Source organism: Oryx dammah, unplaced genomic scaffold (assembly GCF_014754425.2).
Source record: "Oryx dammah isolate SB20612 unplaced genomic scaffold, SCBI_Odam_1.1 HiC_scaffold_26, whole genome shotgun sequence".
In the NCBI taxonomy this organism is placed as follows: domain Eukaryota; kingdom Metazoa; phylum Chordata; class Mammalia; order Artiodactyla; family Bovidae; genus Oryx; species Oryx dammah.
In genome coordinates, this window is record NW_024070210.1 from 34,815,254 (window position 1) to 34,828,795 (window position 13,542).

The following is a 13,542-nucleotide window of genomic DNA, read 5'->3' on the forward strand; positions in this document are numbered from 1 at the left end:
GCTTGCTTTGACCCATAGATTTTTCTGTGCTCTTCTACACTATATTCCTTTCCATCATAGGAAACTGTCATTTTTTTAGATTTCATTCAATAATCCCCTAAACATGAGATCTCTCTACATACACACACACACACACACACACACCCCCTTACCTCCCTCTTTCTCAGTATATGATTTCATCTTTGAAACACTTCTATCCACCTTGCTTTCTCTTTTTAACTGTTTCAGAACAAACCTAGCTTGCAACTAGATGAAGAGTGAGACAGGTAAAAACAGTTAAAAAAAATAATTTTGAGGTGGGGGATGGAAATGGTCACTAATGGAAAAAAGGTTTAAAAAAAACACAACTCCACTCAAAATGTACTCAATAAATAAATAAATAAAAACACAGGAAGAAATTTAATAATGTGGGGAGGAAAAACATGAATCTGCACCAGATGGTATTAGTCTGACAAAGATTTTTAAATTTGAACATGTTGAAGCTGTCAGAGTGATAAAGGAATCTTTTTACAAAATAGCAAAAAGGTTATAAAACAAAAACTGAGACAAATGAAACAGGCAGGTGTATATGAAAAAGCAACTCCAAATCTAAGAAATGAAAATTGTAAATACTGCCATGTAGGCTCAATAGTCAGAATAAACTCTAGACCAGACAGAAGCAGAAGAAAAACATAAATTGCTACCCTAGTATAAGGCATAGAAAAATAAAGAGCAAAAAAACTGAAAGAACAATTGAAACACACAGAGGATATTAACAGACTCCAACACAGGTCAACCAAAAGAGAAGAACCTTGAAAATAATAGGAGTTATTAGTACATTTAAAGAGCTGAGACTGTTCCAAAACTGAAGAAAGATCTGGTTCCTCAAGATTGTATGTATACTCCGAAATAGGTCTACACTCACAGGGCACTACAATAAAACCATAAAACATCAAGCACAAACAGCTCCAATTTTAGGAAAACAACTACCCAGACTACTTCACAACAAATGTCCTTAATAACTGCAGAAAACCACAGGCAAACAATGGCATCACTGAAATGTTTACAAATCTTTAACTTCATATGGGGATTGGGGGAGAGTGAAGACTTCCAAGTTTACTAGACAACCATTCATACCTTAATGTTCTTACATAATATTTACCTATGACTCTAAAAGCAAGGTATGGACAGCACATGATACAATAACAAATATTTATTTCGAAAGTATCTACTTAATTCACATATTTTACTACTTAAAAAAAAAACTGAAATGAAAAGCAGTGGAATTTTGGAGAAAATACAGCAGCAGCACAAAAGGGAAAAAAGAATCAACTCAAGAAAGAATTATGAAATGTAACATTAAATTTCCTAAGACAACATGCAAGAATATCTTTATATCCTTGATGTAGAAAAGGATTTCTTAAACAAGACATAAACTATAAAACACAAATCCTCAGAAATTCTACTAAATTAAAAGGTTTAACTTTCATTAACAAAGAAACCATAAGAGAATGAAAAACACAAACCACAAAGTGGGAAAAGACATTTGTGATATGTGATAAGCAAAAAATTAGTATTCTGAACATAAAAGAACTCCTATCAAAGAGAAAAACAAGGACTTCCCTAAGTTCAGTTCAGTTCAGTCACTCAGTCGTGTCCGACTCTTTGCGACCTCATGGACCGCAGCACACCAGGCCTCCCTGTCCATCACCAACTTCTGGAGTTTACCCAAACTCATGTCCATGGAGTCAGTGATGCCATCCAACCATCTCATCCTCTGTTGTCCCCTTCTCCTCCTGCCCTCAATCTTTCGCAGCATCAGGGTCTTTTCAAATGAGTCAGCTCTTCACATCAGGTGGCCAAAGTATTGGAGTTTCAGCTTCAACATCAGTCCTTCCAATGAACACCCAGGACTGACCTCATTTAGGATGGACTGGTTGGATCTCCTTGCAGTCCAAGGGACTCTCAAGAGTCTTCTCCAACACCACCGTTCAAAACCATCAATTCTTTGGTGCTCAGCTTTCTTTATAGTCCAAGTCTCACATTCATACACGACTACTGGAAAAACCATAGCCTTGACAGACGGACCTTTGTTGGCAAAGTAATGTCTCTGCTTCTGAATATGCTGTCTAGGTTGGTCATAACTTTCCTTCCAAGGAGTAAGCGTCTTTTAATTTCATGGCTGCAATCACTATCTGCAGTGATTCTGGAGCCCAAAAAAATAAAGTCTGACACTGTCTCCACTGTTTCTCCATCTATTTGCCATGAAGTGATGGGACCGGATGCCATGATCTTAGATTTCTGAATGTTGAGCTTTAAGCCAACTTTTTCACTATTCTCTCACTTTCATCAAGAGGCTCTTTAATTCTTCACTTTCTGCCATAATGGATGTGTAATCTGCATATCTGAGGTTATTGATATTTCTCCCAGCAATCTTGATTCTACTTTGTGCTTCTTCCAGCCCAGCGTTTCTCATGATGTACTCTGCATATAATTTAAATAAGCAGGGTGACAATATACAGCCTTGATGTACTCCTTTTCCTATTTGGAACCAGTCTGTTGTTCCATGTCCAGTTCTAACTGTTGCTTCCTGACCTGCATACAGATTTCTCAAGAGGCAGGTCAGGTGGTCTGGTATTCCCATCTCTTTCAGAATTTTCCACAGTTTATTGTGATCCACACAGTCAAAGGCTTTGGCATATGGCATAGTCAATAAAGCAGAAGTAGATGTTTTTCTGGAACTCTCTTGCTTTTTTGATGATCCAGAGGATGTTGGCAATCTGATCTCTGGTTCCTCTGCCTTTTCTAAAGCCAGCTTGAACATGTGGAAGTTCACAGTTCACGTATTGCTGAAGCCTGGCTTGGAGAATTTTGAGCATTACTATGGTAGCAGGTGCTGGGGCTGCTGCTAAGTCGCTTTAGTCGTGTCCGACTCTGTGAGACCCAAGAGACGGCAGCCCACCAGGCTCCCCCGTCCCTGGGATTCTCCAGGCAAGAACGTTGGAGTGGGTTGCCATTTCCTTCTTCAATTCATCAAAGTGAAAAGTGAAAGTGAAGTTGCTCAGTCGTGTCCAACTCCTAGCGACCCCATGGACTGCAGCCTTTCAGGCTCCTCCGTCCATGGAATTTGCCAGGCAAGAGTACTGGAGTGGGTTGCCATTGCCTTCTCCAGTAGCAGGTGAGATGAGTGCAACTATGAGGTAGTTTGAGCATTCTTTGGCATTGCCTTTCTTTGGGATTGGAATGAAAACTGACCTTTTCCAGTCCTGTGGCCACTGCTGAGTTTTCCAAATTTGCTGGCATATTGCGTGCAGCACTTTCACAGCATCATCTTTTAGGATTTGAAATAGCTCAACTGGAATTCCATCACCTTCACTAGCTTTGTTTGCAGTGATGCTTCCTAAGACCCACTTGACTTCACATTCCAGGATGTCTGGTTCTAGGTGAGGGATCACACCATCGTGATTATTGGGTCAGGAAGATCTTTTTTGTACAGTTCTTCTGTGTATTCTTGTCACCTTTTCTTAATATCTTCTGCTTCTGTTAGGTCCCTACCAGTTCTGTCCTTTATTGTGCCCATCTTGGCATGAAATGTTCCCTTGGTATCTCTGATTTTCTTGAAGAGATCTCTAGTCATTCCCATTCTATTGTTTTCCCCTATTTCTCTGCACTGATCACTGAGGAAGGCTTTCTTATCTCTCCTTGCTATTCTTTGGAACTCTGCATTCAAATGGGTGTATCTTTCCTTTGCTCCTTTGCTTTTCGCTTCTCTTCTTTTCACAGCTATTTGTAAGGCCTCCTCAGACAGCCATTTTGCTTTTTGACATTTATTTTTCTTGGGGATGGTCTTGATCTCTGTCTCCTGTCCAATGTCTTGAACCTCCATCCATAGTTTATCAGGCACTCTGTCTATCAGACCTAGTCCCTTAAATCTATTTCTCACTTCCACTGTATAATTGTAAGGGATTTGATTTAGGTCATCCTGAATGGTCTAGTGGTTTTCCCTACTTTCTTCAATTTCAGTCTGAATTTGGCATTAAGGAGTTCATGATCTGAGCCACAGTCAGCTCCTGGTCTTGTTTTTGATGACTGTATAGACCTAGTGGGCAGGAATCTGCCTGCCAATGCAGGGGACAAAGGTTCAGTCCCTGGACTGAGGAGATCCACCTGCCACAGAGCGACTAGGCCTGCGCAGCTCCGCTCCCGCGCCCTTGCTCTGGAGCAGGCGAGCCCCAGCCACTAGAGCCTGTGCGCCGCAACGAGAGAGAGCACCGCGAGGAGCAGCCAACGCGCCACAACCCAGAGTCGGACCCGCTCCCCACATGCACAGCAGCGAAGACCCAGCACAACCAAAACAAGTTATTTTTTTGTAAATAAAGAAAAAAAAAAAAACCAACAGTCATTTCTGAGAAAAGGAAACAAAAATGGCCAGCAAATTTTGGAAAATACATCTCCACTCTATAAGCAAAAATGCAAAACCCACAAGATATCAATTCATGCCCAACTGGCTGTCTAACTTTATTATTTACCATTATAATGTACGGTAGACCCTTAAACAACATGGGAGTCAAATGTAAGGGTCTGATTCACAGATTTTCTTCAATAGTAACTACCTCAGTACTACACAACAGATGCCCAACCACAGTTTGAGAGGAACAGAGGATATGGAGGGCCAATTATAAATTATAGGATGAATTCTGACTGCACAGAGGGTCAGCATCCCTAACCCCCCAAGATGTCAAGGGTCAACTATATAGGAAAGAATGTGGAGAACAAACTGGTACTACAATTATACTGGAAAACAACTCAGCACTACCTAAAGCTGAAAATGAACCTCTCCTACAATTCAGCAGTTCCACTTCAAGCAAGATATAAGGTCCAAAACAATTCATTCAAACTGCTAATCTCAACACATTAGTAGGTAACAAAAATCAACTTAGTAGGTCTTGATTAGCAATCATACTTTTAATGAAACAAACTAGCAACACATAGGCTTCTTCCCCCAAGAAACTTAGTTTTATATATATATATCTGATAATGTATTCAGTCTCATAATGTGCAAGTTATTTCTTATTTTAAGTAAGAACAAAAAAATTTGTTAAAAACACCACCTAGAGACAGTATAGATGCAAGTGCACCCACAGAGCCACACAAGGTATTCATAACAGCACTGTTTATAATAGCAAAAGAAGACTGGAAACTACCCAAATGCCCATCAACAGATAATCAATTAAAAAATATACACACAATGAAATTCCATGTAGAAGTGAAAGCGAATGAATCAAAGTTATATACAACATGGAAGAAAAATATTAGGACAATAAAGTTGAAGGGAAAAAGGAAGTTGCAAATAAACTCATACAGAAGGATCCCATTTATAGTGTTTAGAAAGAAAAAAAAAATACAAAAAAGAATTATACACCACAGTAACTGAAACTATACCCAGAAATGAAAACACCAAATTATACGAGAAGCTTGAGAAATTCACTTCACAGAAATCATGTTCAGCCACCTGAGACATCCAGGTTACAAAAATTATGTAAAATAATTATAGAACACATTTCAAATAAACATGATTTCCCAATAAAGTAAACAAGTACAGTCCAGAAGCACATAAATTCAACCTGTGGGTGGATTTTTAAAATTTAAGGAAACAAGTGTTCAACAACACAGCATTCAGAACATTGGGGAGCTTTCAATGTAGCTTGTTCAAATTTATTTCAAAGATAAATAGATCTAGACATATGCAATCACTAAATAATTTATGTACATATTTCACTTAGAAAACTTACATTACTGATCAATAAGATTAACTGGTACTAAGCAGAGAAGTATTTTTGCTGAAATTCATGTATTAAATTTTATTTTCCATCCCACTCCCAAGAGTCAACTTGAAACCCTTATTCTTGAAGTCTCACTTTACATGGCATTCCATGTAAATCAACTAGTCATGCTAATGGAGGAGGAGGATGGCACCAATGACAAGGAAAGCAGAAGGCTCAATGAGCCCCAATCATTTGCAAACACCAGCCAACTGATTCACGTATTTTCAATGCATGAAGCAGGCCACCAAGAGCAGGTGCTCTGGGACAGCCTAGAGGGATAGGCAGGGAGGCTGAATAGGGAGTTCAGGATAGGGGGGAACACATGTTTACCTACGGCCGATTCATGGATGTATGGCAAAAAAACCATCACAGTATTGTATTTATCCTCCAATTAAAATAAATTAATTTTTAAAATTAAATCTGGCAAGCAGTACCTAAGTACCCAGAACACAGTTCGCAGTGGTGAACAAGACAAAGTGTCTGCCTCATAATGCTTATATTCTTACAGGTGAAACAGATATCAAACAAATAAATAAATAAGCATAAATTATCAGTTCAGTTCAGTTGCTCAGTCATGTCCAACTCTTCGCGACCCCATGAACCGCAGCATGCCAGGCCTTCCTGTCCATCATCAACTCCCAGAGCTTACTCAAACTCATGTCCATCAAGTTGGTGATGGCATCCAACCATCTCATCCTCTATCGTCCCCTTCTCCTGTCTTCAGTCTTTCCCAGCATCAGGGTCAAATGAGTTAGTTCTTCACATCAGGTAGCCAAAGTATTGGAGTTTCAGCTTTAGCGTCAGTCTTTCTAATGAATATTCACAACTGATTTCCTTTAGGGTTGACTGGTTTGATCTCCTTGCAGTCCAAGGGACTCTCAAGAGTCTTCTCCAACACCCCAGTTCAAAAGCATCAATTCTTGGGCACTCAGCTTTCATTATAGTCCAACTCTCACATCCACACATGACTACTGGAAAGACCATAGCTTTGACTAGATGGACTTTTGTTGGCAAAGTAATGTCTTTGCTTTTTAATATGCTGTCTAGGTTGGTTATAGCTTTATGATGTTAGGTTATAACTGATAATGCAATGAAGAAAAATATAAAGCTCAGACAAAAAGGACATGCATTTTGGTGATCAGGGCTGGCCTTTCCGAAATAACCACTGAGCAATGCCTACAAGATCACATGGCAGTAGCGTATAATGCACATACATAGGAATTAAGACTGAAAATTTTCTTATAAATTAAAAAGACCATAGTCTACCTACTGCTTTCTATATAAAATATTTTATAGCATTTGGTTTTAAGGAGCTTTTACTATTTTCTCCCCTTGGAAAACTTTAGGGCCTCAAATTTAAGTCACTAGCTTTCAGAGTTAATCCTCTAGCTCCAGGGGAAAGAAATCTTTATAACCTTAATCCAACTTTATAATACCTAACAACAGACAACTGCACATGAACAGTGCTTCTTTTTTTTCCAGAAACCATTCTTATAAAACAGCTCAATGAATGAGAATGGGCTCTAGAGTCAGAATATCTAGTTCAAATTCAGGTTCCTCCTTTTCTTTGCTCTGTGTCTTTGGACAAATTATTTAACCTGCCTCCATTGTTTCCATCAAATACCATCTCTCTCATAAGGCTGTGGAGAGGATTCAATATGATATTATACATAAAGTATTTACAAAGTCTTAAACAGCAAATAAGCACTCTAGCGTTAGCTATCACTTATGTAGCAACTGCTAAGATAAAATAAGCAAGGCAAATGAGTCTCAGGCAGGTAAATCTACACATACAGTAAGTGGTTTTAAGAAGCAAAGCCAAATTCAAACCCAAGTTCTTCAGAATCCCTAGCACCCACACTTTATCCACTTACACCACATATTACACAATTAAAGAAATGAGCAATAAGAAACTTGCATAGAAGATTAGAATTAATAAGGTCTAAGACCTACAGGTCTCCTAGTTACTACTGACTTTCAGACCAGACTGTTTCCTTGGCAACTTAAGTGACTCATGTATAAGAATAAATAATAATCATCACACATTTTCCATTGAGAATGTAGCACATCATCAAGGCTCTTGATAGACAATGTAATTACTAAAAATCATATAAGTTCTGATAACTAATTGCAGATGTCACTGAGAATCAAAATAAAGAAATGTGGATAAATGACGTTTTCTACTAGTAAATGGTAGACAGCTAGGGTCCTGTGAGAACTACTCAATATAGAAGCTATCTTAAAGGACCTCTCACTGGATTAAATGACATTTGTCCCCTTGGTTAAAAATACAGGGGCTGGTGTCTACAGAAAGCTAAATGCTCTGGCTAACAACCTACTCACTTATATATTTTATTTCTATAAATCAATTAAATGACTAACAAAGATCAAGCTTTCATTTCTACAAAACTAAGTTAAATCCTCTGGAAGGCCCTAATAAGGATTGGAAAAACCCAGAAGGGTTTTGAAGTTTGAAAGTTTCATTTTACTTTTTAAAGAAACAATACTAGAAATCACAGACAATGCTCTCAGGGTATGATGCATAGAAAAAAGATCAGGAGACCTCTACTCAAAGACAAGAGACTGATTCAAATAAAACGAGAGGCAAATAAAAGTACCTGCTTAAAGTTAAAACCAAGGGCGCAGATACCTTGAGTTCTTGCTTTAACCAACGTTTTAAATGACCTAACCAATGATCCTAATCACATGGGACAGGAAAGGTCTCCACCACAACTCTAACATCCCTTCCTCCATCAAGGTGTTCCCAAAGGTTCCCAGATACTTTTCTTGTGCTCTCTGTCTGCTCACAGGAAAGGAGCAAACTGAAAAACACATGTGTCCAAAAATGAGATACGCATCACAGTAAAAAAAAAAAAAAAAAAAAAAAACCTGCAGGAGATAAAAATTTTAATTCACTTGTAATAAACAAAACTTTAAAAAAATCTTTATTGAGATTATGTTATGTGCCAAGCACTGCCCTAAACCGCTGGTGTTGTTCATTAGTAAGTTGTGTCTGACTCTTTTGCAACCCCACAGACTGTAGCTCGCCAGGCTCCTCTGTTCATGGGATTTCCCAGGCAAAAATAGTGGAGTGGGTTGCGATTTCCTTCGCCAGGGGATGTTCCCGAACCAGGGATTGAACCCATTTCTCCTGCATTGTTAGGCGGATTCTTTACCACTGAGCAATTCTTGGAATCCACCAATAAACAAAACAGACAAAAAGCCCTGTCACAGAGGTTACATTATAATATGTCTGGGAGCAGAGAAAAGAGACAATAAGCAAAATCAACAAGCAAATTTTATAGCTTGTTGGAAGGTGACAATTGCTATGGAAAACAGAACAGGGATCACAAGCAGGGAAGTACAGCTTTAAGTAGGAAAGCAGACTTCCGAAAAACAATTCAAGAGCAGATATGAAGGAGACAAGTGAATGGGTCACAGAGATACCTCACAGAAAAAGTGATTCAAGGAGGGGAAACAACCAGCATAAAGTCCCTAAGACAGTGGGACAGGAGCCAAATATGCAGGAGGCAGAGTAGTCGCTCTCTTGGGAGAGGTAACGGGAGATGGGGAGAGTAGGATGATTCTCTAAGACCTTGTAGATCATAAGGACTTCAGATTTTCCGATGACTATGGGAAGTCACTGCAGGATTTTTGAAGAGAGAGGTATGATCTTGTTGCTCTGCTGAAAAAGACTGCAGAGAGCCAGGACAGAAGCAGAGAAACCCATTAGGAGCTTAACTGCAGAAATCTAGACAAGAGAGAAGACTGGTTTAGACTAGCCTAGTGAGCAATGGAGGTGGTAAGAAGTGACTTGATTCTGGATATATTTTCAAGATAAGACTGAGCCAAGAATACCAAGTGTGAATAAGTCAGGGATGATTCCACTTTCTTTTCACTTGAACAGATTACACTGTACCTTAGGCAGGTTTAAAGAGGAACATGGAATTTTAGTTTGAGTTTACTACTTCACATCCAAAAGGAAATTCAAAACAGGTTTTACAGAACACAGGAGGTAAGTCTGGGCTGGAGATATAAAAATGGAAGCCATCAGCATATAGGTATTTAAAGCCATGACGTTGGATGAGATCACCAGAGGAATACAGAAAGTAAAGTGAACCAAGAGTTGAGCACTTCAAGAGTGAGGACGAATCATAAAGACTAAATAAGGAGAGTAATTAGTAAGAAGAGAAACCCTAAAAGCAATACCCTGGAAGAAGGGGAGTATAAACAATTCATTTTGTGATAAGTCCCATGTAGTGTACAAATCACTTTGCTGAAACTTGACGTGAGGTTAAAGTTCTTAACTGTAGTAAAGTGATAGGTAATATACTTAAATCATAACTTTTTGAAAAGGAAGTGAAGTCTTCTTACACATTTCCTAGAAATAATAGATTTCCTAATAGAGTCATTACTGAAATTATTCTTAGTACTGAAAGTATGGGCTTTCCAGGTGGCTCAGTGGTAAAGAATCTTCCTGCCAAGCAAGAGACGTGGGTTCGATCTCTGGGTCAGGAAGATTCCCTGGAGAAGGAAAAGGCAACCCACTCCACTATTCTTGCCTGGAGAATCCCATGGACAGAGGAACCTGGCAGGCTACACAGTCCATGAGGTTGCAAGAGTTGGATAAGATTTGATACAACTTATTGACTAAATAACAAAAACTAAAAGTATACTGTTTTACCTATTTTTATCTTTTTAAGATGAAACCAATTAAAACCCTATACCACTTTAATAATTAATTAATTTTAAAAGCCTAAATGGCTTATGCTACAATGTATCTCAAAGACTGAGGGGTGGGGGGGAAACATTTAAAACACCAATTCAACAGCCTGGCATGCAAACAGTTATAAACTGCCATTACTTTTCTCTTTCAAGAGCTCAGATACAGAAGGTTAAGTAAAATCAAACTCCTTAGTCATGATACTAACAATTTTCCCCCTTTCTGCTTAATTTTCTGTTTATAGGGGAAAAAAGCTTCTATTCTTATCTAAACCAATGTTTTACCTGTGCTTTGTAAATAAACTACATTTTTCAGACCAGAACACACAAAGTCATATTCACAAATACTGAAAGCGGAAACAATGAAACTCTATTTATGCATGTTGTTCAGTGGCTAAGTCGCGCCTTTATGCATGTTGTTCAGTGGCTAAGTCGCGCCCCACTCTTTGCGACCACATGGACTGCAGCATGCCAGGCTTCCCCGTCCTTCACTAACCTCAGGTCCTTCATAAATGTCATATTGATTGCCATTTAATATCTAATTATTAGAATGTTCTCCCTACTAAAAGCAGATTAAAGTCTATAAACTCTAAGGAGGCTTGGAGTGACAGAATCAAGAAAACATCTGCATCAAGCAAAAGAGACTATGATATTAAAGGATACAGAAAAAACTACAGTGGAAACAAAATGGTAAATTAATGGCTCTTCATAATGTTGACCCTGATCCCATAGGAGTTATACAATACTCAATATTCTTTATAATTTTAAAGTGCTTAATTTTTTAAGAAAAAATTTCATCAGGCTTTGTTATATTTTAAGTTTCAGTATGAATCTCAGAAAGGCAAACAGAATGCCTCACTCTTTAAGTGCATCTGATAGAGACAGTTACACTGCTAAAGGCTGCAAAATTAAAAGAGACATTTCTAATTCAATGTTGGAGGCAAGGGGAAAGGGATGAATTTTCCCTAGAATCTACAAACAATAAACCCAGTTATTTCTTGTTATATCCTTAAAGAAGAGCAGGTGGGGGGTCGGAGACGGAGGGGCGCCTTAATAACACATTAAATATTAAAGTATTTATAGCAAGGCATGTCTACTCAAAACAGATCAACTCAAGAGTACTCTGGTGTTATTCCTGGGACAATCATACCAGTCTCAGCAGCAAGTAGTTCAGCCAAGCTGGAGACAGTGATACCATTCGCCTGCTAGGTGAGGTAGTGAAAAGAACAACCTAATTAACCAAGAATTCAAACTTTAAGAGAAGTCCTACACAATTCAGAGTGTTTAGTTCTTTAACCTCAAGATGTTTAGCAGAAAATGGTTGTCTAATTTCTCAAGGGTTTCCACAAAGCATCTCAAAAAACCCCACAACTCTGAACAGTTAACTTCCAACTGCAGCTTTTTAAGCAGTGCTTATTGAGATACCTGCTAAGGAATCCTCTCCTGGAATAGGCCCAACCATGAACTTAAGATTTCTCCTTCCTCCCAAAAGGAACAGCTAGTATTAATCCATTCCTGAATCTAATCAGGGTGCAGCTTAGCTGAGGTTAGGATGCCGCTCCCCGGTACACACACGCTCCTTCACCACCGACGCGCAGGGCAGCACTGCCCACGTCTGATTACCGTACGACTTCTCTAGGCTGCAGGTTAGGTTTTCTGCCGAGGTCCCCGAAGCCAAAAATCTCCTTGCTGGATAACCGAAGAGGGGAGGGAGAATCCGTAAGGAAGACACACCCCTCGGGGAGAGGAAGAATAACTTCCCCCTTCTCCCGGGCGGTCCCCAGATTCTTCCAAACTCTCCCCTCACGCTGCTTTCCCATCCTCAACCGCCCCACTCCGGGGCCCGGGGACAAGCACTGGTCGGCGGGAGGGGGGCCTGAGCACGGACGAGCGCTGCTTCCCCAAGCACCCCGAGAGCAGCGAGGGCTGAAATTCCAGCATGGCGTAAGCGTGGCCCAGGGCCGCCGCCGGGGACACGCTCCCTCGGTCCACCGGCCGAGGAGGCGGTAATCCGCCTTCCCTCCCGGGGGCCCTCACGCCTGGCTAAAAATAGGCTCCTCGGTCACCCCAGGGCCCTCTCCCGCCGACCTCGCCCTCGGGAGACGTCCTCGGAGGAGGCGCCGCGGCGGAACCGAGGTCGGGCTGGGGCGGCGCGGTGAGGCCGAGAGGCCCCTCGGAGCCCGCCCGCCCGGGCAGCCGGGCCCAAGCTGGAGCCCGGCGGCGGCGGCGACCCGGCGCCCAAGGCCTACGGCGAGGCGGCGGCGGGTGGTGTCGGGACCCCGCGGCCGCGCCCCCCGCCCAGCGCGGCCCTCCCGTCGGCCCGGCGCAGCCCTCCCCACTCCGCGGTCCCAGCGGTCGGAGCCCGGGCCCGGCGCGGCCTGCTCTCCCTTACCCTGTGCGGCCGGGAAAGGAGACCGGGAACACGCGGCGGCGCCGGCACTACAGCCCGGGCCGCCCGCGCCGAATCGCCGCCGCCGCCGCAGTTGCTCAGGTGCCGTCGCGCCGCCCGGCAGGAAACGGGCGGCTTCGGGGCGGGGCGGCCCCGGCACGTCCCGGCGTCTGGGCCCCGGCGGTGCCCGGAGACCGGCCCCTTAAAGGGACAGGCGTCGCCGCCTCGGCCCCCGCGCGCTCTCCCGCGCACTCGGGTAAGTCCCAGCGTCCGGCGGGCTCGGGATTCCAGGGCTTTTCTCCAGAGATAACGTCCCGCAGCCAGGTGGAGGGTGGGCGCGCGAGGCACAGCGGAATTCTCTTCTTGCAGGAACCCCCACCCCCCGCGTCCTTCCTCCAAAGCTGGTTTCGTCTTGCATGGCCCTCCTACCGAAGCACCACCTGGCCCCCCAGACTGGAATTTTTTTTTTTTTTAACCTTAAGCAAATGGTACTCGATTTCACCCAGCCCGTCCCAGATTCCTCCTCGGAAATCACTGGAAAACGAAATCTTCCATCCCTCTGTCTCCAGAGTTTCTCTCTGAATTCGTCGGGCAACCCTGGCGTCAAAGAGAGAGAAAAATTTTAAA

At 41.9% G+C, this 13,542-nt stretch overlaps 1 protein-coding gene across 5 annotated transcripts in view; it reads right to left on the minus strand.

Moving 5' to 3' along the window:
• The window catches only part of KTN1 (kinectin 1), a 106,739-nt gene extending 93,443 nt beyond the window's left edge, over positions 1 to 13,296 (minus strand). For 2 of the 5 annotated variants that reach the window (XM_040226382.1, XM_040226386.1), the window contains exon 1: positions 12,919 to 13,296. The gene's annotated coding sequence lies outside the window, so the exon portion shown is untranslated. Of the gene's footprint in view, positions 1 to 12,149; positions 12,207 to 12,918 lie in introns of those variants that run through there. The other 3 variants (XM_040226385.1, XM_040226384.1, XM_040226383.1) reach the window with 3 other exon arrangements.
• Positions 13,297 to 13,542: the final 246 nt, after the last annotated feature.